This window comes from Mus musculus, chromosome 15 (assembly GCF_000001635.26).
Source record: "Mus musculus strain C57BL/6J chromosome 15, GRCm38.p6 C57BL/6J".
Classification (NCBI taxonomy): Eukaryota; Metazoa; Chordata; class Mammalia; order Rodentia; family Muridae; genus Mus; species Mus musculus.
This window is the reverse complement of record NC_000081.6, coordinates 39,949,927-39,973,080: the sequence shown is the minus strand read 5'-3', so window position 1 is coordinate 39,973,080 and position 23,154 is coordinate 39,949,927. Positions and strand designations below refer to the sequence as shown.

The 23,154-nt window shown below is 40.9% G+C and overlaps 1 long non-coding RNA gene across 1 annotated transcript; it reads right to left on the bottom strand.

The window, feature by feature from the left end:
• Positions 1-5,565: 5,565 nt before the first annotated feature.
• Positions 5,566-10,432, bottom strand: AU022793 (expressed sequence AU022793). The gene is made up of 3 exons (NR_045719.1): positions 10,275-10,432; positions 8,807-9,006; positions 5,566-7,075 (listed from the first exon to the last, which is right to left on the bottom strand). It is a non-coding gene; the product is annotated as an expressed sequence AU022793 (long non-coding RNA).
• Positions 10,433-23,154: the final 12,722 nt, after the last annotated feature.

Sequence of the window (23,154 nt, the reverse complement as noted above, 5' to 3'; positions counted from 1 at the left end):
TTCTACCAACTCCTGTCTAATTCTTAGAATCTTAGAGGATAGGAAGTTGGCAAAAGGCCTCTGCCTGGATGCTGTGGTAATTGTGGTTAGAACCCCCTGTGCCATTGAACTAGGAGATACTGATGACTTGTGAACTGATGTCTGGATATCCTTTTCTGCAAAATGAGAATTATAATATCTAATCCACAGATTAACAAGATTAGAAATACAGATATGTAAAAATAAGATACTCTGTTAAGTGCCTGGCAGTTAATAAGCACTCAAAAGTTCTTGGTTGCTGCCAGTACCAAGGCGGCCACTGTACATCATTGTTGCTACGATTTATCATTACTTCTGGTCAAGCGATTATGCTGACATTTTTCTCCTTTATGCTGGATCTCTCTCTCTCTCTCTCTCTCTCTCTCTCTCTCTCTCTCTCTCTCTCTCTCTCTCGTGTACATGCTGCCAAAGCGAGCACTATGCTGGATCTCTTGATGCTGACTGCCCACCTAGACCATGTCCCATGCTATTGGCTGTAGCTTCCTTCCCAGTAATGAGACTCCCTCAGTTCCGATGTGTATTGCCCCATCATCTGCACTCTCGTTTAGTGCTTCCCGACTCACTTGGTAACAAGTAAGCAGCACTCATGTCCCCAGCTAAAGGCAATTTCTTCTCCCTCACCAGCTGTTTTTGAAGGCCCAATTCAAATACTTCCTCCTTCATAATTCTCTCTGTTCTCCCTACTATATGAAGTCTAAATAATTAATATGTCAATTAATCACTTAGTAAAATCTTTTTCAGCGGTCTCTTGAATTGTTATTTAAATCATGTATTATTATTTAATTTATCACGCATCTGCCTTGTGTGCTTAGTAAAGCAGACCCTTTTGAAGATAGCAACTATGTCTTACTCCTCTTTGTTTGCCCCGCAGCTAAGTACCATGCTTTGCACAGAGCTCAATAAATAAATGTGATTTGATTTGAAATGCTTAGACTACCATGAAAGCCTAGACCATTCCACATTCTGGGGAAGTCATTAAGATTTAAGGAGGCCATTAAGGACTAATCCAATAAGGGAGAGGAGAGGAAATTGCTTACCTTTGGGAAGATGTGCTCACTTTCTGGGCCACTATGGTTCTATTTAAGCTATTTACTAAGAGTGAATTACCAAATGGTCCAGGTAGCTCAAAAAGGTTAACACCTGTGACTTCCCACTAAGAGGTGAGCTATACCCCCCCCCCCCACTTCCAGACAAATCCATCTGTAGCTAACAGAGACTTGTGTTTGGGTGGTTATTGGGATTTAACTTATATAGCTGAAGAGAGTTGCAGTTTATAGTCGTGTAAACTCTAAAAGTGTGATGATATGCTCATACTAGTAATAACTGATTTACTGTCATGTTGACAACACTCTTCTTATCCATATTCCAAAATGCTTACATGCAATAGAGATGTGGGGATAATTAATTCAATTGTATTCACTGTTAATTGATAGAATTGTACTTTAATACTAACAATGTAAAGTATGAAAACAAGAGAGAGAGAACAGGTGAGATGGGAGGCAGAGTAGGAAACACACTGACAGTCATGACACACTGAGGTGGATGTTACAGTAGTGCTATTTTCATGTGTTGTGGAAAGATAGAAGAGCAATGAGGAGTCCTGCAGCTTTGGAGTAGACATGGGAGCTATAGATATCTGAGCTGTGGCTTAAGGGGTTCCTAGGCAGTCTCCAAACAATGCAAGGAAAGGAAGGACAGTGCCAACAGATAGAGATACAGAAACAATAAAACAGTTTGACTTGGGACTAGCAAGCATTATGGAAAAACAGATAGATGGGGAGTCCAGAAATACTTTCATTCAAACCATGGGTTTTACAAAACCAAAGCAAGCAAACGAACACAGGCAAGACCAAAGCATGTTCAGAAACACAGAGTCACACAACTAGGATGGATAAACAAGCCATTAATCTGTGTCTGCCTGGCCTATGTGAAAATCTGTGTGTGCATTCGTGTGTGTGTGTGTGTGTGTTCTACCTTCAAAAGTTTCATATTTAATAAAAGTTCAGTAGGAAATGAATTTCACTCCATTGGAGATTTCAGCTTCTCCATTTTGTTGCTTACTCACATGTCCTCATTGGTATCAACCCTGTGCCAGATGTTCCACTCAAATGCAGGAAACCAAGACTGCAATGATGAATAGTCCAGGTGCTAACCAGGACTTGAGAGTAAACAGGACAGCAGCAAACAAGCAGTTAGGGCAGATGTGAAGTGTTGTAACAACAAAGTAGAAGGGGCTGTGGCAACACAAAGGACTTAGAAGTTCTAAAACAAAGAAGAATATCTCTCTTCTCCAAAGGGGTCAACCTGAAGGATGAAAAGGGTTGGCAAGTTAGTCCAAAGGGCGAGATAGTACAAGAGGAGCAAAAGATCCAAAACTTAGAGTGGAATGTGCATAAGGAAAACTCAAGTCTGAGTATGGTAGCTACTTTGTCCTATTAATGAATCCTCAGCCAATTCCCGCTTGTCACTGCAGTTAGAATGTCATATTACTGTCCCCTCCCCTGGCATTCATAAAAGGCAGATTCCCTTTGCACTGTTGGATTTCTCCTCATTATGAACTTCAATTGTAGAGTTGTCATCTAGCTTTCCCATAAGACTCTAAGCTCTGGAAGTTCAAGTTCAATGGGCTGGATTTCTGTCGCCTCTCTAACAACTTACTCGTGGCCGTGTACAAGTCATGTGACAGGATTCATGTGAATGCTTTGATGTAGATTAAACCAATGTTCCCCAAATATATCCAAGTCAACATCTATGGACATTTGTGTCTTCTTGTGGATTAGAAGAGGAGCTGTAAATATGATTTAATTAAATTACTTGAGAAGGAAAGAGTACCCTGAATTATCAAGGCAGGACTTAAATGCCATCTCAAGTGTCTTTATAGGAATGTTGCAGTCACAAGCTGATAAAGACCAGTGGCCAGCACAAGCTGGGAAAGGCTAGGAGTAGCAACACTCTTTGCAGAGAATATGGATTTGTTGAGAGGACTGATGGTGGGACTTGAGGTCTCTAGCCCAGCCCCATTTCTTACTCTGTCACTGCTTCCTGGCTTACCCAGATGTGAGTAACTACTTCATGCTCCTTCTGCTGTAGCCACAAGCTGCCTCTACTGCTATGTTGTCTCCTCCATGATAGGCTGTATAATGAGGCTGTATATACCTTCAAACCAAAATCTAAAACAAATCTCTTGCTTCTTGCAGGAATTTCCACACAGAGATGAAAAAAGCAATCAGTATAGAATATTGAAAACACTCGCCGAGCATGGTGGTGCACGCCGCCTTTAATCCCAGCACTTGGGAGGCAGAGGCAGGCGGATCTCTGAGTTCGAGGCCAGCCTGGTCTACAGAGTTCCAGGACAGCCAGAGCTACACAGAGAAACCCTATCTCGAAAAAAAAAATATTGAAAACAACATGTAAGGTCATTGATATAATAAACCTGTTGGCATGGTTCTTAAGTTTTTGAAAATGTCTATGGTATGAATGTCAAGAGTTTGGAGCTATGGGCTAACAAAACCCTGGAATTAGGTAAATCGTCCTTTAATGCGGTATTCTGGTGGGAAGGTGGAAGACTGGACTGGCAAAAGTGATAATGGGAATGAAGACTAGGCTCATGAAGCTTCAAAAAAGAACAGGAAATCTGCTCAAAAGCAGGAAGGGTCATTCACATCACATTCTGGCAAATCATCTCTCCTCCGTTGTCCATATCCTGAACACTTGAACGCAGCTGAATTGAAAGGTAATGGACTAATTTGTGTGATGACGGAGATTTCAAGAGAGTGTAATATTCAGACTGTGGTGTAGCTTTCGTGCACCGTGTTTACCTGACTTACAGTGGCAGAGAGCAGAGAGGTGAGAACTGTGCAGGTTGGTGAGGAGAGGAGCTTGAAGCAGTAAATGTGAAGACAGCCCAGTGGGATGAGAAGTGTTGCAGTGGGTGTTAGGGGTATCTGTAGAGGAGAGGATATTCAAACTCTGCTCTTAAACATAAGTAGCTCATCTTTTAATACAGGAAGAAAATAAAAACCTACAGAACTACTTCAGCAAAGTGGATTGTGTTGGGAGAACACAGCATGCCCTGGAAAAAGGAAGTGCTTTGGTAAAAGTCGAATTTCAATTATAAACAAACATGGGAAAAGTTAAGTCAGAGCTGGAGTGCAGAATCCCCGTGGTCTCTGTACTGTCCACAAGGGTCATATTGAGTTCTACGGTGACTGTGTGAGACAGCCCGGTCCATTCTGTGTCTCACTTGCACCATGTCATTACACTATTCTTGTCAAGACCCCAAACAATCTCCATGTTGAAGGTAAGTGCTTTTAAAAGCTAATGCTAGGATGGATATAAAAAGTTGATGGGAAAAGTCCAAGACTGTGACAACAGTGTCACAAGAACTGACGGGAACGGAGAGAAGCCACTGGCAACCGTACATTGCTTAATAGAATGATTTGCAGACAGAAAAGGGAGAGGTCTACGGGCCTCAGTGAGGATCATTTTACAGTTCCTAATTTGGCTCATCACAGGATGATTTCCAGGGTCATTTTGAGTTGATTCTGGGTCACCTGGGAAGCCAGTTCAAAGCAGAAACATGCCTGGTGTTTAAAAGTAAGAAACATGTTTGAGCTACAGACCTAACGATTTTCTGAACTTGCCCCTCATTCGTCTTCCATTCTTCTTCTAACCTGTGTGCTCAGAGATGCAATCACATGATAGCCATACTGTGTGCAGACGTCATAGTCATAAGACTAGAACTCAGCTGAAGAACTGCTGTCATCTGCTGATCTTACAGCATCGTAGTGAGCATGACCAGTCACATGAATTATGTACCCTATGTAACAGTTGAGAATCACTATTACTGACTACTTCACTGCTTTATGCATTAGTTATACTCAACTGTTTAATCACTAATTTAGAATATACTCCTAACCCACTTACAAAAAAATTGACTATTTTTTTTACATTTACCACAAAGGTTTGTATAAGTTGTGTTCACACAATGAAACTACCTAATGATTCATTTCTCAGAATGCAACCCGTTCTTAAGAATTGTATGTCCCTATCTAACTTTTTTTCATCTGTCTATTATTATCGCCTAATTTACTTGAGTCATTTATAGAGTTTGCTCCTGAGCCAGGGCACAGTGGTTAATGGCCTCATCAGGACTACTCACTGTGGTCAGGTCAGAGTAGAGATGGTGAATACTACCATGTCATAGTCTCTTGTGATTATGATCAATAGTAAAAACACATGTTTTCATACTCTTGGTATATGGCTGCCCATGATCTTTGAAAAGACAAATGAACTTTAAATGGGGGAGTATAGAGTATCAATCAGCCAACTAGTATGGCTTCTACTGCCACTGTCCCTTGGAAACCATTTTGTCAGGGTCTCCAACTGCTTATGTTGCACTGTCAGAGATCACCTTCCACCCTCATCTTAGGCAAACACTTCCAGATTCCCATAGAGAGTGCTTCTCTTGCTTGTCACACTCTTCTTGCCTAGCCTGGCTTGCCTTCTCTCTCACTGGCTACTCCCTGTTAATCTCCACGATCATTTCCTTCTCCAGTGCTTGACCTCCATTCAATGACTGACTTCAGACCTAGATTTTAGAGCATGTATTTTCTCCAAGCCACCCACGTGATTTCAGGTTCCCAATTCTTTATGACATTCAGATTTACATCTGAAGGACCCAAGAACCTGCCATACATATCCCTCTATTACCTGACATCTCCGTTTGTCAGCATCTTAGGCACCTCAGATCTAATCTGCCCAATGCAAATCTTTTGCCCCTTCCCTGTCCCCAGCTCCCTACATCAACCTTTCCATGGAGCACTGACACGTAAGAAAAATTCAACCATATGATCTAGAAATATCCAAGTCAAACTCAGTCTTTTCCTCACCCACTGTCTTAGTTACGTTTTTATGACTATGAAAAGATGCTATGTACAAAGAAACTTCTGGAAGAAATAATTTATTGGGGGCTCACAGTTTCAGAGAATGAATCCATGAGCGTCTTTTTTATTTTTAACTTTTTATTGATTCTTTAAGAATTTCAAATCATACAACCCAATCCCACTCATCTCTCAGTTCCTCAATGTCTGCCCTTGCAACCTCTTCATATAAGAAAACAAAAAAAAATTTTTTTTAATTAAAACTCTCACTGTGGAAGCTGTGGTGTGTCACAGTGTGTCACACTGTGTACCCGTTTGCCCACACAGCTTTGCTTGCAAATGTCCATCGCAGTGAGTCACTAGTCTGCTTTGAAGCCTCTGGCTTCTGCTACACTGTAAATACTGGATCCTCAACAGGACTCCTCTTGGATATCCTGTTGTTCCCTGTGTTGTGGAGATCCTGCAGCTTTGGTTCATATACTCCAGTAGCTCACAAATGAGGTAGATGCTGGGATGGGCCAAGTCAGTGCCCTGGAGCTGGGCCTGCATGTTAGCTGTGTTGGTCAACTACCAGCTCTCCCATGCCCAAGCCACCAGGGCCAGCTCTCCTGCAATGTCCAGGCAAGGTGTGAGGCCAGCTCTCCTGAGTACCACAGCTGGAGGAGGACAGCTCTCCATGCTCACACCTTCAAGGCCAGCTCTTCCACCCTTGGACTACAGCAGCAGGTGAGGGGCAGAGCAGGCTCAGCTAAGCCTTCAGACATCAACAGGGTTCCAGGCGACATCCCGGACAATGGACATCCTAATGGTCATTGGTGGCAACTTGGGCCACAGACATTTTGACACAGACTCCTGCTGCAGTAGGGTCACAGACAAACACATGGCCTTCAGTGGCAGCACAGGTCACTCACATTGTGCGATATCTCACCGTCCTTTATCTTGCATCTCCAGCTCTGTCTCTCTTCACAGTGCACAAAGTGCTCTTCTTCTCTTTCTCTCCCATCTCTCCCTTCACATAATCACTCAAAGTGGCACCTGGCCACCTGTGTGGGCCTCTGGTTGACTTCTGCCCACCTGCCCCATGATCATCTTGATGGAAGCATGGCAGCAGGTAGGCATGGTGCTGGAGCAATGACTGAGAGCTTGCATTAAGTCTATAAGCAAGAGACAGAGAGAGGTGGGGAGGGAGAGAGAGAGTAGTAGGGGTGGGGGGAAAGAGAAGGAGGCTGAATTCTTTCAGCATCTGTTTTGTTGCTGTTTTGTTTTGTAACTCAGTCTGCAGACCAGGCTGGCCTTGAACTCAGATCTGCCTGCTTCTGCTTCCCAAATGCTGGCATTAAAGGCATGTACCACCATACCAGCAATTCTGTTTTTTTGATACATCTCTTTCCAATCTATTCTTCCTTCTAGCAGTCAAGCATTCTTTAAGTACATACATGTATGTATGGGGTCTCCCCGTTATGTGAGGATATGTTCAATGTAAAGAATGCTCTCTATAAAACAGGAAGAGGGTCTTCTCAAGAAGCCAACTGTTTAGAGGACACACAGAGAGACACACAGAGAGACACACGGAGAGACACACAGAGAGACACAACACAATGGAACTCCCTATACTAAAAAAGAAAATAAAAACAAACACAACTTTTATTTTACAGGGCCTTTTGGCATTAATCCAAACTCTCCAAATCCAAACATGACCTGCTCACAACATTTTCCCTTAGTCCACTCAACCCTGACTCCCTGGTCTACAGCCACATTAGCCTTCCTGTTACCTCTTGGCCCAGTCACAGTCTCCTGTTCCTTATTATAAAAATACTTTTATTCTGTTAGATTGTAAACCCAGCTTCTTTAGAGAGGCATTTACCCAGACATCTTATCTAAAAGAACTCTCCCCTTTACACACATGCTTCACTTTATCACACACCATCTTTATTTTATAGCACGTTATAACATTATAATCCTTGTACATGTGCCTGTGTGTGTTTACAGGTTGGCTCTTCATCTCTTCCATTAGATTCTATGCTCCTCTGGATAGTAGCCATGTCTGATTGTCCTTTGCTGGTTTTAGTACGAAGCATAGAGCCTGGCACGTGGTAACAACAAATGAAATATCAGTGGAAAGGCAGACAGGAAGAAAGGAAAGGAGGGAGGGAAGAAGGGAGGGAGGGAGAAAGGGAGGGAGGGAAGAGAGGGAGGGAAGCAGGCAGGCAGGCAGGCAGGCAGGCAGGCAGGCAAGAAGGAAGGAAGGAAGGAAGGAAGGAAGGAAGGAAGGAAGGAAGGAAGGAAGGAAGGAAGGAAAAGAAAGGAAGGAAGAAAAAGAAAGGAGAGAAGGAAAAAGAAAGGAGAGAAGGAAAAGAAAGGAGGGAAGGAAAGGAGGGAAGGAGGAAGGGAGGCAGGCAGGAAGGAAGAAAATATAGAGGAGAAGGAAAAGAGAAAGAGGAATAGGGAGAAGCAAGGGAAAGAGTGGAGATGAAGGGAGTTTAGTTGTTACAAACTTTAGAGTCGTCTCTTACTAGGGACAGTAACTTTAGCTTTTGTTGTTTAAACACAGTACCCATAGAGCTTCTGTAAGCAGACATTTGGGATTTGCCTTGTGACACCAACACTCAGACAACTGAGAGAATTAAAGCTGGTAATTAAGGCTGGCAATCAGGGTTTTTCAGCTCTTCTGGATTTAATAACCCTTAATTTGCAAATGCTTGTGCCAGAAAGACTGCATCTTCAAAAAAGGAGAAAACATGAAAACATAACTAATAAACAAGCACCCGATGTTTGATTAAATATCAGAGGAAGAAGAAAGCCCTGAAGAAAACATTCCAATGTTCAGCACATTGTAGTATAACAGGAAGGAAACCGTGGGCCAGAATGCATTCAAGAAGGCTTACATGTCCGGAGGTCTGTGATCCCCTTAGTGACTCAAAGGCGGGAGAATCCTTCTTACCCCAGGCCAACCTCTCCACCACAGTCTGTTTCTTTCTCTCTCTTCCAGCACCCTGCTGCAAAGGCAATGTTGAACACTCCCTGCATGTCAACATCAGGATCTCTCCACCGGTTCCTTCTCTGTCGCCTGAACAATTTCAGCTTCCTATTTCCGAATAGAACTCAATTGGTCCTCCATTCCAGTGGTTTCAATATCCTCAATTCAACAGTGTCAGAAAGATAATACATGGGGACACATACTTCCTTCCTCTCCATTATGTGCTCTGTGTTGGCTGTTATTAGTGACCTATGGCAGAGTGAGTCCATAGGAGGAGGTGTGCAGGTCACATATGCACACTCTGTCTGGAGCCTGCAAAGGTTAATAAGTGTTCCTGGAGCCAATCTTGCTGTGGATACTAAGGGACAACTGTACACTATAATAATATATATAATATACAACATATAATATGTAATGTGCAATATGTAATATATCATATATAATATGCAATGTGCAATATGTAATATGTAACATGTAATATATAATATATGTGTATGATGCATGATGTATAATATATAATATAATGTAATATAACATATAATATAATATATAATGTGCAATATATAATATAATAATATACAGTTTTAAATTCTCCGCGAGCAGTCTCTGTTCCTTTCTAGCATGTTCTTCTGCAGAACAGTCTTTACTTCCTCAGTGAATTGCCATGAGGGTTCCACTCTTTCTATTTCCTTGACACTACAGCCAAATGTCAGGTTTTACAACCTAACTCTCTGGTCCTTCTTCAGTGGACATCTTGACCCCTTTGCATCATCTGACCATCCTGTCACCTCTCATCTTGGAACAATTCTCTGAGTCTCATGCTGATATTGCCAGTTCTTCTAGACCTTTTGGCTAGATCCTTTTCCTCTCTCTGGTTATTTGTTAGGGACAGACAGGAATCATGTCTGTATTTCTTTCAATTTGTAATGTCTTCCTAACTGATCTTACCCATTCCTGCAGCTTCAGTTGACAGCCATTAGCACCCAGAACTATGTCACTAGGTCAAACAACTCTTCTGCAAGTATCAGTTCTACAACCTGCATCATTTGCAGGGATCTAAAGCCATATCTGATCTCTGTATCGAGCTTCTCCTAAACATCCCATATCTTCACTGATGGGCTAGCACTTTGCCCATCATCTGAGACAAGATTTTTCGGATCCACCAGACTCACCCTCTTAATTCCAATGCACAACCAAGTCCTGTTTTCAAATCATTTTTCCAACCTGTCTCTTTCTTGTCAGTCTTGTGATGACCACCTTCCAAAACTTCCCCTGCCTCCTAATTTAACATCCTCCTACCCCGTAGTGGCCAGGCGCTCCTCCTTACATTGCAGTTCTTTCTCCATGCCCTTTCTCACGCTCCTTTGTGTACTCACCCGCATCCTCGGCCTGGAGTTTTAAGTCTTCTTTTACTCTCAGAGTGTTGGCTGGATTTCCAGTCACTTTTCAAGGTTAAACTCTGTGGAGACTTAGTAAACCTCCCAGCCCCCATGAAATGGATGTGTCATCCCTCTTCTCTCCCTACATCACACACAGACATCCGTCATGCCACTGCAAACACTTTGTGGTGCCTAAAAATAGTCCCACTATATTCTAGGCTTCCTTTGCTCCATTTTCGCTTCCTTGATTTTGAGAACTGGGACTTACTAGTCTTTCTGCTCTCTGCGCAAGTGCAGTGTGAAGCTCGCTGTTGACAGTCTCAGAAGCTTGCAGGACAAGCAAAGGGAGCCTTTATGCTGTCAAAGGGACAAAAGACACCATCACGAAAGGCACTCCCTTTTGTCTGGGAGCAGTCATACAGCACATTAAACATTTACTGCCTCAACATTCCACTTTACCTCAAAATCTGGTTTTGCCTTTAAATGACAATCTTACCTGTAACTGTGATGGAATATTAAATATTTATTGAATAATACTTTCTATACAGGCAGAAGCATAGACTTTCAGGATTGCCTAGAGATTTGATGCATAACCTAGACCTTCCACTCACCAGTCACTGCAGGGCCTCTGTAAAATTGCATGTGCTGCTGACTTTGTTTCCCATACTACATTTACAAACCTGAGCCCTGAACCATCTGTGTGCTCCTGCTGCCTAACAATGCTGTGAGAAAATCCCGGGAGTCATGCTACCTTACAGTGATCTGTGTTTTGCATAGGATTCCAGTCTGAGCCACATCCACACGGGTATCCTACCGAAGCTGTTACCCAGCACTTCTGACTTTGCCTTACTTAATATCTTGCTTCCCAAATTCACTTAGCATCTGAATCTGACCTTGACTTACAATCACCTTTAGATCTTTATCAGAGTTAGTTCCTGGAGTAAATTGTCTAGCTATACATCTCCAGTGTCTGAAACAGGCTTCTCTTTCTTCACTTGATTGTCAACTCTTAGAATTCCAACACTCATCTTCTCTACACTCTGACTTGGGGTATAATATCTCATGAACGGCTTAATCAACTCCCTAAATATTATTTCTCCTCCAATTGCTAAGTACTCAGAATAGATACATTTTAACAGTTTTCCCACTAACGTACTGATGCAATTATAGGTATGCTGTATCCCCCATATATGTACACAAACAGAACACATTAAATATATTGTATAGGCTGAAGAGATGTCTCAGCACCTAAGAGAACTGGCTGCTATCACAGTGGACTTGGTTTTAACTCTTAGCATCTACATGGTCACTCATAACTGTTCTAGTTATGGGGATCCAGGGAGTCCAACACCTACTTCTGGCCTCTACAAAACACAAAATTCACACATAGTGCACATATATTCATGCAGGCAAATATATAAGATGAAAACAAATAAATTTTTAAATGTATTTATTAGTGCATTCACTAAAACAAATAAGTATATTTACAGAATGTTCTAATTATGGTTTATTGCTATGAAGAGACACCATGATCATGGCAACATTTATAAAGGAAAATATTTAATTGGGGCTTGCTTACAGTTCAGAGGTTTAGTCCATTATCATCATGGTAGGAAGCATGGTGGTGTATAGGCAGTGTAATGGCTAAAGAGATAGCTGAGAGTTCTACATCTTGATCCAAAGACAGCAAGAAGTATCAGTTACACATTGTCCAGGCTTGAGCTTCTGAGAGAGACCTCAAAGCCCACCTCCTAATGCACACCTCCTCCTTCAAGGCCATACTTACTCTATCAAGGCCACACCTACTCCACCAAGGCCACACCTCCTAATAGTGCCACTGCCTATGGACTTATAGGGACCATTTACATCCAAACCACCACAGTATCAATTATCTTTTACAAAATTAAATGTCTTATAAAAGGTAACAAGAAAACAAAGCATACTTTAAAATGTGATTCCATTAACACCAAAGAAAAATATGTGCATCTCAAAGAACTTTCGAGGAGACCCACACAGAGAGCTGCCTTCATTTTTGGCATGCCTATACATTTTTATTTTAACCAATTAATTCCATACAGAACCAGAAATATCAGAAATTTTAAAATACACTCCATAGCATACAGAACTGATCAGTAATACCCAATATAAATTTAGCAATACAGATTTCTTTGGATAGGTAACTATATTAGAGCACCATCAAACCAATAGTGCCCCCTTTTACAAAATAATGAAATTTGACCTTCCATAAGAATGTAAACTTAATTTCTTTATTATTGTTCCTTTGTCTCAAAGTGGACTGCTCCACATGATGTGAACATGAGGAAGTGGAATTTCTGCCAGACAAGACAATGGCTATAAGAGTCTAGCACTTTGCGTGGGCAGCCAGGATGGGTGCCACATTCTACTTGAACAATAAAAAACACATATTGTTGGTAGTAAATGCTTATACTCACTGCTAAAGAAAAATAAGGAAAGATCCAGGAATAATTTGAAATTTAGAAATGGACTTTCTTAAGTCCTTAATCTTTAGATTAGAAAGCCGTGATATTCTATTAATAAGGTCATGATTGCTTGCCTTTAAAATGATAGGAAAAGTGACCGAAGAGAATTAGCTATCACACACGGAGGAAAAGGAATAGGAAGCAAGTTGACTTAAAAGGGTACACTTATTGCACAGATTAAATCATACCTTGGCATTTGTTTCCACAGAGCGATCCAATTTCTGATTTCTACATGCTTGGTTGGATTGTCTTTTAGTGCAGTTTCTCAGGGGTCCACAGTTATTCTTCATGGTGTGAAATGGTTACTTAGTGTTCTTAATATGTTTCTTCTGCATCTCTTGCATTCACTTTTAAGTTTCACACAGAGTAAATGCTTAGAGTTCTTATTACACAGCTCTTGCATCTTTCAAGAGCCGTTAATAACTCCATATTTAAAAATAATGTTATGCTACTCTTGTTAAGGCCATGAAGATTGCCATCAGAAGACTGGTGAGACCCAGTTGGACACTTAGCCACTGAGCAAACATCAGCACATCAGTGGATCTCTGTGAATCTGGCTCTCCATCAGATAGGAATCACTATAACATCCTCTTATGGATTCAATCTCATTGGTTGTTTAACTTTGCTGTATCACTGAACACTTTTCCTCTTTTATAGAGTAAAGTGCCAGTTGTGTCTGCTTTGTAAGGGTATTGAAGCTGAATGTTATAGTCTGTGTTAAATGTATATAACAAGTACATTTCTAAAACGTCTTCTGCTGTTATTGCTAAAAGGACAAGATGAGCTGGTATGATTAACATGACAGAGTATAAATAGCCCAGCATCTAATGATTTGAGTTCAAATTATGCTCTGCTATCTATGGGTTAGATTTCTTATGTAAGTGACAGAACAAGTTCTCTGAGACTTAGTCACTTAAACTGCATTTAACTCAAATTTACCAATATTAAAAATAGCATGCATGAAGAGCAGAGTAGGAATTCAATATAGCATGGTAATTTTTAGTATCATTCAAAGATCACTCAAAAAAAAATCTTACCTTTCAGAAGCTTCTATCTCAGACTTCATTAGGAAAAACAAGACGAAAGCATATGCTAGATAAACAAGAAAAATAACAACAATGAAGCAGACTAGCTACACTGCTATAACAAAATATCCTAACGGATGCATCCATCACGATGGATCCATCACGATGGATGCAGGCATCTCACGAAGTAAAGGGAAAGTTCACGTTCACTGGACTCACAGTTGTATCCTTTGTTCCATAGATAGTCAAAGAGCAACTGTTGGTTAAAAAAGAAATACACAGAATTCCTTCTAAGAAAACCAGGCCTTGCCCATAATTGGCCTTGATAATTATTATGACAAACATATTCGCTATGTAGAGTTAAAAGGGGAAAAGAAATTTGTATGTAAGTAAATATAATGGCTGTGATACATAGAAGGCAATGCATATGTCCAATACAATTCTGAATCCAGAAGGAAGGAGGGTAACTTCTTGCTGATCTCCTCTGACATGCCAGGCTGTTACAGAGATACAAGGTGAGATGGACTCTTCCAAATGTTACAGCTGGCCTGAGGGACCTTGGATCTCACTTTAGAAACCACATGTGGTCAGTCTGGATGGTATTCCTGACTCCACGAAAAGACAGCTCTTCATCTGGACACTGTTACCAAGCTGGACAACCTGAATTTGATCCTCAGAACCCATATAATTGGCATTAATTACCTCATGCAAATTTCTCATTGATCTCCATACACATGGCATGGCATACACCAGTCCTTTTTATCTTTACACACACCTACACACACACACACACACACACACACACACACACACACACACACACTAAACAGTATCAACTATCTCATGACATTTTTCTAAAGTTGTTTATAATATCAAAAAGTCAGGAAAAGACAAATAATGTTAAATAAACATAAGCACATAGAACACATATTCACTGGTCTGAGAAGATACGGTTGTTTTAACCATTAAGTAAGCCCAGCCACCCTTCGGTATCCGAGGAAAGAGAATCACAGACTTCTTCCAGAGTGCAAAATCCACAAGTACAGGAGTAGCTTCTATAAAACGGATTGATATTTCCACATGACTTCACACATCCTCCTCTATACTTCCAATCATTTTTAGATTGCATTTTAGATTACCTAATACAATGAGACCTAATACAATTAGAGGCCATAGAAGTAGCTGCTACACAATATTACTTAGGGACTAACAACAATGAAAAGGTCTATCTATCTGGCTTGGATGTAATTTTTTAAAAACTTCTCATCCCACTGTGGGTGGAATCCACAGACCCCGAATAGCTGATAAGGGGCTGATTATATATTCCACATACATAACTAGCTCAGCGGCCATTTCTTGGTTGTTTTAACTACTCAATGCTGTGCTCTGCCAACTCATCTCCTTGCTTCCGGATTCCAGGAAACTACCCACTTCTGTTTTCAGAGAATAAAGTTCCTATCAGCATTAGGTCAGACTAACCATGAGGAGAGGCCTTCCTTCCTCTTTGTTGCTATTGCTACACTATCCTTTTCTCCTTTATCCCATTATCTCTTTAGACAGATGCTTATTTCTTCAAACTATACCAACTTGATTGTTAACTTTATATGTTAACTTTACTAGGCCATGGTATCTAGTTAGGTGGTCAATTACCTGTCTAGGTGCCACTTTTAAGGTATTTCTTGGATGTGGTTAACATTTAAATACATAGATTTGGTTGAAAGCAGGTTATCCAATATAGTATGAAGAGGCCTTATTCAATCAATTGAAAGCTTTAAAAGCAAAGACAGAAGCTCTCTTGGGAAGGAAGAGTTCTGTCTCACTCAAACTAAAAAGCTACCTCTTCTCTGGTCTCTAGCCTGGCAGCCTGCCCTGCAGAATCCACATGGATTCATTTTGTACAGAGTTAGAAACTAAAGTAACAATGTGGGCATAACACTGTCTCCCAACTGTTAGGCAGAAATACGAATTCTTCCCTGGCCTCTAGCCTTGCAGCTTGCCCTGCAATCACAGACTTGCTAGCCACAACTGCACAGACCAATTCTTCAATTCCCCTCCCCTCCCCTCCCCTCCCCTCTCCTCCCCTCCCCTCCCCTCCCCTTCCCTCCCCTCCTCTCCCTTCTTTCTCTCTGTCTCTGTCTCTGTCTCTGTCTCTGTCTCTCTCTGTCTCTCTGTCTCTCTGTCTCTCTGTCTGTCTGTGTGTGTGTGTCTCTCTCTCTCTCACACACACACACACAAGCAGGGTGGGAAACATGCTAAGAGAATACTATCTGAGGATAGGCTTAAGTGCTAAGCAGGCGAAATAGGTGCAAGTGCTGATCAAGTGACTTGAGAGAGCTCTCAGAGCAAGTTCAGAATCCTTTAGACACTTTTGAATAGGTGTAGCACAACTTGACATGTTTTTTTTTTTTCCTTTCAATACTTCAGTCTGCTAGATAACTGGAATCAGTACTCAAAATTATTTAATTTCTCTCCCTTATTTGTAAAACTTCTAAGTTATATTAGAGATCATTTTGTGTGCTGCATGCAGCTCTTAAGAAATCATAAAAATAAGAGTGGAGAAGATTTTTTAAAAGCCTCTAGTTTAATTAAATATCTTATAGTTTATGACAAATCCGTTGTTTGGCTGTTTTTGAAACACTGAATGTGCTTGGTGAAACTTTGTGATGGTCTAGAATACCATTCATCAGCAGTCTTTCAAACGTTCAAATTCTGCGAGTTGCCATGGCCCCCTACTTTCCACACATTCACACTACAATGTGGCTTGAAGAGATTCTGAAAGGAAGGAATTCAACAGAGGCAAAATTCATTGTGAATCAAATTTGAGCAAAATTAATCAAGCACTGGTATTAGAAGTTGAGTACAATGTACTGAGGCATGTTTCCCTAACAGCACTCACACCAGAAATCCAAGTGGTATTTATTATTGGCCCACCTAAGCAAAACTGCTTAAAACACTAAAGATATTTCTGCACTGGACTGGTATGGTGTGAAAATTCTCAAGAATCTCCAGAACTGAAAAGATAAATAAATGATGGTGGATAGATGATAGATATATGATGATAGATAGATAGATGATAGAAATAGATGATAGATATGATGGATGATAATGAGATAAATGATTGATAGAAAGATAGATGATAGATAAATAATAGATACATGATAGACAGACAAATAGATAGGATAGACATAATAGATAAGAGCAATTTCTTTTAAGGAGTTATCTCTTGGGGCAAGTGTGGGTCTGGCTAGTCTACAATTTGTAGGACAGATCAGCAACCTGGAAATGTAGACTTTTGCCATCTCAATTACAGATTCCACAAAGCAGGATGGAAACTCAAGCAGGGTTTCGTAGCTACACTATTTGGCTACCTTCTTTGGGACAAGGCTCATCACATTATGAAGGTCTACTTCTTCAGCTTCACTTTAAGTGTTAGTTTCACATATGTGTATATTCATATATGCACATGCATGCACACACACACACACACACACAGAGAGAGAGAGAGAGAACATTTATACTGGTCTGGCCTTCAGTCAAGCACACAGGCAGAGCAATCTGGTCAAGCTCACCTGCTCACATCACATTAGCCATCATGGCAAAGGTGCTTTGGATGGCTTCACTACATGCCAAATGGATTATTATTAATTTCCAAATCATCCCATGTATTTAAAAAATTGTGGTATGTTCCAATAATATTTTCATTGTTCTTCACTTTTCTCTCTTTTCTAGAAATGATGCTAAGAATCAGAGTTCAAAGGTCTCTTATTACAGTCGTGCATCGCAATGTGTAAGAACTCATGAGAACAAGAGTCCCACTAATGTGGAAAGAAAGGGAAAATTCTCGTCTATTTTTTGCTCTATCCTTTTATGTAGATTATGTAGTGCTATTGAAGGATTACTAGGAAATCCCTAGACTCGATTGGCTCAGCTACTGCTACAGATAAAATACATCTGTTTTCTCAAAATCATACTGATGCTTATGTGATTCTATTTGAAGGTGGGGCCTTTAGGAAGATGAATGGTTAATATTGATTATCAACTTGACAGGATCTGGAACTAGCCATGGGACCAATCTCTGGACATGCCTATGAGGAAGTTTCTGATTACATTAATTGAAGTAGGAAGATGTACCTAGCACCATTCATATGTTGGGGGTTCCCAGCCTGAATTAAAAGGCTAAAGCAAGCTGAGCTTCAGTTCTCACCTCCCAGCTTCCTGACTGTGGATGCCAGACAGACTGACCTGTCTTCAGGATTCCCCACAGCAATGGACTGTATGCTTAAACTGTGAACCAAAAAGCCTTTCATTCCTTTACACTGTTTTTCTTACAGGAATGAGAAAAGTAATTAATAAGGGAGGCAATGTCATCATAAAGAATTAATGCCCATATAAATAGAGGCCCCAGAGATCACTCTTACCCTATAGAGGTTACAGAAGAAAAACATGGCTGTCTTCAAATTCAGCAAGCATTGAATCTGCAAGCCTATTGGTCTTGAGCTTCCAAGGCTCTGTAACTTTGAGAAATAAGTTGATTTTAAGTTTTTTTTTCTGTACAGTTTTTGTGATTGCACCTCAAGTAGACCAAGACAACTGTCCTATGAGAAGGTACCTGATAGTGCACAGAGCTGTTTTATAGCAAGTTGAGTCCAGGATGCTAGAAGTGACTTAGTGTGTTTTCATGAGACGGGAAGCCCTTTTGTCCTCACAGATAAAATTGTAACTTTTCACAGACTGGAGTTTCTCAGAAAAATCTTTCCCTTCAGAGGAATACAGGTAAGCCGGGCATGGTGGCACACGCCTTTAATCCCAGCACTCAGGAGGCAGAGGCAGGTGGATTTCTGAGTTCGAGGCCAGCTTGGTCTACAAAGTGAGTTCCAGGACAGCCAGGGCTATACAGAGAAACCCTGCCTCGAAAAAAAAAAAAAAAAAAAGAAAAAAAAAAAAAACACAAAAAAACCAAACCAAAAACAGCATAGGAATACAGGTGTTCTAGCTGAGCAGACTGTATGCGTTGTTCTTTTGCCTCCAGCAGCTCTGACTCTGTGCTGGGCTACAATATTGTCCATTCCTTTAAAGCTGCAATGTCTACCTCAAACATTCATTCTCACTTAGCATTGAGTATCTAGTTTTTACCTAATGAGCATCTGAGATTGAAGCCCTGTGAGGCTTTTGTTAGAGTTCCATTCTTTCTACAGACAGAATATCTATAACGGAGAGAAGATAAGTAACTATTTCTCTCTCAGGACTCACTGTTTACCTAGATTGTCCTAGCTAACTGGTTGACAACTGTCAGCTTTGTATCACCTCTTTTAGATTACTACTCAGGCCGCATCAGCCCACTATGCACCATGTTTTTCCTATGAGGCCATGCAAAGTCCACCATCTCCACTGACACCTATAGGTCTAGTTCTAGGTGTCCATTTCTCTCAGAATACCTGTCCTTGTACCAGAATCTACCCAGTGATGTTAGATTATATACATGGGCCTGGATTCTGTCCCTTGTAAAATTAGGAGGTTGGACTATAGATGACCCTTTCTGCTCTGACAGTCTTATGATTCTATAAATGCCTCTTCTACTTAATGAGCCTTGAGGGTACCTCAGTGAAAATGAAATCATACCAAGCCTGGAGCAGAGAATTCGATGCTACCATTTCTGTGCTTAGGTTTTTTTTTCTGATAACTTTGTCATCATGACTTTGGAGTAATGCTTTGACTTCTTGGAGGAGGACTTTCCTTCAAATATCATAGTTATTATCAGTTCACCTTATTTTTCTAGTCAAACCACTTAAGAGGCTCGTCTTCTGCATTTATTATGCCACACAAATTGAACTTAAAGGAAGAGCTTTGCTAACTGATGGCTTACTGTCTCTCAGGAACCTCTTGTCACTGAGGTCTTTGGCCAGGACCCAAGCGGGCCTCTGTTCCTGGGTCTCTGCTGTTAGGAAACCTTTGGACTGATGCACCTCCTCCTCCTTCTTTTGATGAAAATATCTTTTTTTCACAATGCATTTATTAGGAACCTTGCTCCCTGAGGCTTATATGTAAATAGAGGATTATGAGCATAACTAATTTACATGAGATACAAAACATATTCATAAAGCATGACATATTATAAATGATACAGTGAACAAAAATTAATGTTTTTCAATTGTATGTTAGAACAGACAAATCCTCTTGTCATTTACTTTTGCTTTTAAAACTATAGTTTGCAACATTTTTTTTCTTGCCAATGAGCCTGTCTTTCTGTTTAAATCAGAGAACTTCAGCAGAGAGTGTTTTAGGAAATAACATATCTATACCGCATACATAAACTGGGTCTTCAAAAATGATTAATGAGATTGTTTTCCTTTTCCTAAGCTGAATTAAATCAAAAGCATAATCAAACCACTTGGCTGCAGAGAAGTCAGTCATTAATATTGCTTAAAAATTTAATAGGGAACAGCTGATTCAGTAGGCATAGAGATATACAGCCTTGCTAGAGTTGAACTTGTCTGTCCTGAGCCACACATTGAAGGTATTCCAATAGCTCCAAGCAAAATTGTGACAGAATAATTGGCATTAAACAAGATAGAGGATATGTGTTCTTTGGCTATTGTGTTAGCAACTAAGTACATTAAAATTTGCCAAAAATATACTTTCCAAAAAGAACATTATCAATATAATAAATGTTTGTGACCTTTAAGTCTTATGAAGCCTTAGTATGGCAATGGGGACTTAGGGGGAGCAGACATCTTTACATGGATTTGCTTTCTCCCTCAGGCAAGGACTGCGCTATAGTAAGAGGACCATCTTAGAGGAGCAGCGGGGAAGCCTTCTGTGATTCCCCCCACCTTCCACACACAGGCTAAAGTTCCACCCGGAACCGTTATGCACTTGCTCATTGATGAATGCTTGAGGAGAGAGTCAGTTGGTTCCAATATGGATCCGCTCTGAAGATTCTTTTCCCATGAAAGTCATTGCTGAGGAAGGAAAGTTGAAGATGAGAAAAAAATGCAAACATATCAGAGGCTACACTGGGAGCGGGAGGATGTAAACAAGGCTGGGGGCAGGGCTGAAAGGAACGACTGGGATGGGAGAGAAAGTTTATAGACTTCAACTTTATATCGAGGGTTCATCCCAAAACTTAAAAATAGAGATGCAAAATGGACAATGCTGTAACATAAGAGGGAAGAGAGGGGCAGGGAAAGAGAATGGGACAAAGAGAAATGACACGCAGATCACCCTGAATTTCATTCTGCTATGAATTAAAGGCCAAGCAGATCTCTGCAGTAGTTTTTGGAGAGACACATGCATCCGATTTTCTTGAAAAGAGTTGTTGGTTGCCATGTCTTTTCATTTGAGCTCTCTGAGGGTGGCTTGATTTATTTCCCTCTTCTCAAAATTCTCTTTGCTTGGTTTCTACGGTCCCACGCTTTCCCACTCCACGTTCTTCCTACAAACTGGTCACTCGCTCTTTGTTTAGCTTCCTCTTTCCATACTACCTCTCGTCCCTGAAATGCCCTGATTTTCATATTTCCTGAGGAAAACTCCATGCCCTTCAGAAGCCACAATACTGTCAGCCATTTTCAACTGGGAGCCAACTTTGTTTCTCAGTGCTACGGTGCCCGAGCTGCTCTGTGGCCAGCCTCTTCACCCACCTTGATTGTGCTGGCATACAGTGATGTTTGCCATTTCTGCCTCTCCTCCACCTTCAGTCCTCTTCTGTAGTCCCTGTCAGGAGTGAGGAGAAAGGACAGACAGCTCAGCCTAGACATCAAGAGACCTGAATTCTCTCTTTAATACAACTATTTTTAAATTTTTATTATTGTTCATAGTAGTTGAAAGTCATAATGGGTTTCTCTTTGTCACTTCCACACATGTGTACACTGTGCCTTCATGACCCCACCCTCTTGTTCTCTCTCACCTTCCTCTGCTTTTCCTTTCTTTTCCCTCTTGTGATTTCCATCCATCCTTCTTCCTACTCTTTGTCTTTTATTCTTGATTTTCTGTTCTTTAGACCATCATGTTCACACACACACACTCCCCCACACACTGCTGTACACATAAACACACATACACACAGAACAAATACACACACACACATACACACATACACACACATTTGAATCTTTAACATCAAAATGCTGTAAGATCTCAGAACAGCTCTGTTCCCTTTTCTGCCCTCCAGTTGATATTTCTGGGGCTGAAATGATTTTATATCTCCTGTGCTTATAGTGGCAATCTCCCATTCAGTTCTCAAATAGAGCTTTTACTCTATGAGGCCTCCTCTAATTCTTTCTAAAGGTTCCAGTGCATCATCTGTGTGTATATCCACTGTGGCATTTACATTTGTTCACTGAATAATTACAGCACCCAAAAACTCCCTTCCACAGTAAATACTTTCTGCATGAATGAAAGTTGTGTGTATGTGCTGGTATCTCTCTCCATTGGACTGCAAGCTTCTTTGTACTCACAATAGCTTGCCTGATCAACTAGAGCTTGCACCGCTGAGTGATCATGGCAGGGAATGCCTTCAGCTGCTCCAGTCTTCACCGTCTTTAACATATTTCCACATTAAAAAATAAAAACTCAAAATTCTAGCCGGCTTTTCAAGGGCTGATCCAATTTTGCTTAACAATCAACTTTAGCAATTGTGGAGAAAGAAAAGCAATATTAATAATAGAAAATGGTGGGTTATAAAGATAATTCACTTAGAGTTTTCGAATTGGAAATTGCTCTATTTAGCATTTGTGATGGAGACTGAAGGTTCAGAGTCATGATATGTTGAACATAACTTGAATATACACTCCAGGGGTCTACCCATCTGGGGTGCCTTCTCTGCTCCTTCACGCCCGGCTTTATTCTGGACACTAATTTCACCACCTCAGAAACTGACACAAGGAAGAGCTGAATGCCATCGACAGAAGGATTGGAATTGTTCTCCCCGAGTGAAGCAAGGTATAGATGCATCGTTTGCTGAAGGAGGATGCTTTGAAGGTGTTCTGCTAAAGAGCTAGAGAAAGTACCCAAGGAGCTAAAGGGATCTGCAACCCTATAGGTGGAACAACAATATGAACAAACCAGTAACCCGGAGCTCTTGTCTCTAGCTGCATATGTATCAAAAGATGGCCTAGTCGGCCATCACTGGAAAGAGAGGCCCATTGGACACGCAAACTTTATATGCCCCAATACAGGGGAACGCCGGGGCCAAAAAGGGGGAGTGGGTGGGTAGGGGAGTGGGGGGGGTGGGTATGGGGGACTTTTGGTATAGCATTGGAAATGTAAATGAGCTAAATACCTAATAAAAAATGGAAAAAAAAGATTCAGTAGTAAATAAAACAGATAAAAGTCCTTAAGCACCTGGAACTTTAC